Source organism: Phaenicophaeus curvirostris, chromosome 1 (genome assembly GCF_032191515.1).
Source record: "Phaenicophaeus curvirostris isolate KB17595 chromosome 1, BPBGC_Pcur_1.0, whole genome shotgun sequence".
In the NCBI taxonomy this organism is placed as follows: domain Eukaryota; kingdom Metazoa; phylum Chordata; class Aves; order Cuculiformes; family Cuculidae; genus Phaenicophaeus; species Phaenicophaeus curvirostris.
In genome coordinates, this window is record NC_091392.1 from 24,301,949 (window position 1) to 24,306,834 (window position 4,886).

The window sequence follows — 4,886 nt, forward strand, 5'->3', positions numbered from 1 at the left end:
TAGTTCCACAAGTACTGATGCATTGTTTCTGGTTGGCAAGGAAGCAAATATACTGTTTGAACTATTGCCATAGAATTTCATTGACCATCGCTTCAACTGCAGAAACAAAATTCTTCTTCCTGACATAATGGCCAAACTCATGTTTGCCTAAGCTTCTCTCAGGAAAGAACTCAGAAACTCTGAATCATCTATTCAGCCACCCTGTTCTGATGGCATTAGTTCCTGTGTTGATTACAGGCAGCCACTCTTTTACACCAAGCTAGCCAAGACTGTCATTCTTGTCCAATAGCTTCAAATAACTTAACTGTAGCTTACTTTAACCCCACTGGCTTCTGCAGGTACTGAGCTGCTGCAAAAGAGATATGTAAGCCACTGTGCAAACCAAAAGGCCTTTGCATGAAAGAGGAGTACAACAGAAATGCCATGAAAGTGAACCAGCCTTACATAAACAAGACTGTCAGTACTAGCAATATTCACAGCCAGTAAAGGAAATGTGGATCTGCCTTCACTCCTAAACACCACCTAGCACAACAACATTACAAAAAAATCCATGAGTGGGACTCCTAGAAACTACCACACTAATATTAAAAAGCATTAATAGAGTGACAACAAAAACTTAGCATGTGGTTCTAATACTCAAAGTTGTTCATTTACAGGACTGTGCAGACTTTTATTAGTGTCAAATGTGACTTTTAAATTCTTTCTCATATTTGCATGGAAGTTCATAGAAATAGTTGTTCAGACTACTGCTGCACTTGAAATGCACATAGCTCTTGTATCAAGAAGTAACAGAGGAGTTAATTTCCTGTTTCACTTACAGAAGGATATTTAAATGTGTTGGCTTTATATTCTGTTAGATTTCCTAATCAGAAAGGACTGGGCTGCAGAACAAAATGGTTGGATTGCAATTCTGTTTCCAATTGTTTGCTGAATAAATAGAGAATAAGCAACTAGATTATTAGTACTACATTGATGGCTGGTTTATAATGACTTCATAAATCCAAGAGCAATACTGGAGTTGTTTAGACAGTCATCAGCAGCTCTCTGAACTGGAAATACAGAACTATTTTATCAAAATGCCTTTGCTTTATAACTGCATGTAGTTTATTGTACTAACTGCCTTATATTGGGAACTGACAATAAGCCAAATCCTACCCGCTAATCAAAACAGCTGCTTTTGAGGAAGGGCTCTAATGAAGTGCATGAGCGAGATTTTGCCTCCATTTCCCATTTTCTGCTGATGCACCCTTCTCGAAGTTCCCTTCCTGCAAAGTCTCCACCCTGCCCCTCTTTCCTGACTGCTGCTACAATAGCCTTGTCCTTTATCACCAAAAGATCTCTAGCTATCTGCACAGTAAAAAAAAACTGTTTCCTCAGCAACTTTTGAATTTTACATTGCAAAGGGGGATAAAAATGTCCTGCTTCCGTAGGGTGCCATGTAAATGAGGTATCATTCCAAGGAAACCAGTTGCTGATACTATACCATCTGTCAATTGCTTTCTATTAACAGAAGCTTCATACTAGCAAAGTTCTTTGTTCTTTTGTGAGGAGAAAAGAGTTCTCATCACCCCACCATATTATATTAAATAAATATCCTTTTCAAGATTAAATTTACTTTCAAAATGTATCAAACCTTATTATGCATAATGTAATCTTTTCTATCCAGGCCTCTCACCGCACTCCATTTCTGCATAATAGCAAAAATCACCCCTTCTCATTCTGTTATCCAGCTTTATTTCTGCTTTTTCACACATTTACATTTCAAAAGTTCCAACTGTCTTTGTCTTCTTTTCTTTCCATTTCCATTCCTATTTCCCTTTCTTTTCCCCAGCACAAATCCAGCCCCCTCTGTGCACAATCTTTTCTTTGCCTTTTGAGGACACTATTACTTTGTAGCTATAGTTCCCTACTCTGCCTTCTTCCATAATTCTCCTCTCCTGTCCCCTTCCTGCCCTGTTAATTCTGATTGAAGCAAGTATATCCCATCCAAAGTATTGATAGAAAAACAACATGCCTTTAGAGGGTGAAGTTCATCAGATTTGTTTTAAATATCTGCACTAAGTCATGATCAATTTTGCATTAGAGGCAGTTGTTTCCATTGACTATGAAGTGCAGCTTTCTGGCTCTGACAAGACAGAGTCCAGTACTCAAGTAAAGGGAGGTTAGTTCCACTCTGGATGTCCAGAGTTCTAAAGTTCTTGTAACAATTTCTCAGCTTTTTAGTAACTTCACTCACTTCACTCTCAATTTTGTAATATAGGTACCTGAGCCTGTAACTTGTGCAAAATTTTCAACTGGATCTACCTCTAGATCTTGGTTAGGACTAAAAAATCATATTCCTTTTTTTATTTTTTTCCCCCTACATAGTATCACTGAGATATGGCTGCATCAAGCATCAAGCTGCCATTATCTTGCATCTTTCATGCTGTCTGTTCTCAGTAAATGATATCCTATCCTACTTGTTCAGAAAAAAAAGACTATAAAAATCCTTTTCTCATTCTTCCTGTTTGCTCATCTCATTACAGATCCTCTTGAAGATGTGTTTTTTACACCAAACATAAGCAGCAGATTGAAGGCCTTGAACGTGAAGACAGCTTTTTTCATCATACCTGTGGTATTTCGTTTAAGCTCTCATATAATCAGCTGCATGTCTTGTTTGTTTTCATTTTTGAGATGACCTTAAATAGCATGGGGATGTGAAACAATGGTCCTATGAGCATCCATTAAACAATCTCCTTCCAGATACATATTAAAATTTAAAATCTCTTTTTTTTTAATTGCATTGGCCATGGTTAGAGAGTGTGTCTAGCACATGAGTAACATTATCTCACTTCTTCCTCCCAACAGCAGAGGTTCTATATGTACCTGGGCTAAGCATGCTGCTGTGCAGAGACACCTAAGTTGGCTCTGGCTGAATTAATTCAGAGAGAGGAAATATAGCACATGGCATAATCAGCTAATTGGGTCTTCTCAGAAGTGGCTGAGAAGCAGAGCTGAATTACTTGAGTGTAATGGTTTTACATCTGTCTGGTACTAAAACTATTTCTGGCATGATACTATGCCATGCAAACCTACACACAGGATCTACACAGGGTTGCTAATAACTAATTCAGTTTAGACACTACAGCACCAGTTTTCCTCTTTACTATGTATATTCAGAAATATTTCCCCATGCAGGAGGTGTGTCTGGCTGAACCTGAAGATAGTCCGCTGTTGGATGTGATGTCTCCGTCACATGCCTTTAATGCTGGAGATTCAGAAATAAGCCTTCTATTCACGCTACAGATATTAACATTGAATTTTACAATGGAAAATGTTGACCTCTGATCATGTGAAAATAAAGCTATAGGACCAGCTCTCCAGAAGGTTTTAAAACTCCTGTAATGTGTGATACCTGAGAGGGAGAGATACTGTGAACTCCATTAGGTTTTCCAGGCTATAAATGACGTATGTGGTTTTGCAATTAAAAAAAGATGGTTGCACTATGTGCCTGACAGTAATGGTGCCATCCCAGGGCATCTTGGATACAGTTAATGACACATTTAAAGACCAAACTGGCAATTTCTAGCCCCATGCTTTTCCATATTTGTCTGAAACTTTCTCTTCCAAAATGAGACAAATTTTGAGACCAGAAAGAGTCTCAGCAGTGGCACAGCTGCACTTTTCTTCGGATTTCCCCCTCTAGTTACCCTAATGGCTCATTAAAAGTGCCAGCTTTTTTTCTTCTTTTCTTTTTTTTTTTTTGGCATTTAATTGCTATCCATACTGTGAATGGAGAAACTATCAGACTGTGGAAGGGGATTTTGTCTGTGCAATACCAATCATAATCAAATTCTCACACAATACTGATTGTTTCTCTGAAGGAAGCAAGAATTAATTCTGCCCCTCGCTAGTCAGAAGCGATCTTGCAGTGTGACAGACACTGTGATTTAAGACACAGAAACACAAAGAATATTATTTCCAGCAGGGTCTTCTTTTCCTTAAAACTTATTCCTGAACTTTGATTTCATAAAATACGTTTCAGTGTTTGCTTCAAGTCACTGTTTAACTGCACAGCAGACTCCTTTAAATAAATTTGCTTGCTGGGCCATTTACAGAATAAGAATACATATGTGACTAGATAATTAAAAATGTGAATAATTTGGATTATATTTTAAAGTATTTTTCCAGATTCATACACGAAAATTTAAGCCAGAGTTTTAATAAAAACTTATTTCCAAACTGCCATGTATGAGGCACATGACTAAAATAAAACAGTGTAAAGTTTCAGCCATGGCATCTGCCTTAAGTGTTACTGGGTACCCAGTAAAATCAAGCAAGATAACAGTTCAGCTATCTGAATAAGCAGTGGGCGAAAACACACAGTTCAAGAACATACTCTCAAAGCAAAGTGGTAGAGATTTTTGGAGATGTTTGTCTTTTCTGTTCCTTGAGATTATTAGTCAGCCCACACAACCAGCAGTGTATTCTGTGGAAACAGAGAGCAACTTAAGAGTAACATCCCAACATGTGCAAGACATTTTGTTCATTATACTCTAGAGGAAACTTTCAAGACAAATAGGGAGCTAGCTATGGGTGGTCTCCAGAACTTCAAGAGGATTGTATTAGAGTAGCACAGCCCTGGAAAGCATACCTATAAAGGCTAACATACACATTTACATCTGTACAGTAGGTTCAGTATGTGTGTATCATAGTCACATCCAACCATGTATGCTGAAGGGCAGTAAGTACAGCATGTTGTAAAAAAATACGCTTCCTTCTCATTTAAAAAAGCCAGCACATCAAGTTCAGTGTCTTTCTGTGTTTTTCTCAAACAAATCGGGAAGGAAGAAATTACAGATACCTCCAACCAAACAGCATGCTGTCAAAATTTTGTTATCGTTCCA

At 37.9% G+C, this 4,886-nt stretch overlaps 1 protein-coding gene across 3 annotated transcripts in view; it reads right to left on the reverse strand.

The window, feature by feature from the left end:
• CPED1 (cadherin like and PC-esterase domain containing 1) overlaps positions 1-4,886 on the reverse strand; it is a 145,610-nt gene that overhangs the window by 138,212 nt on the left and 2,512 nt on the right. The gene's annotated exons all lie outside the window — the stretch shown is intronic.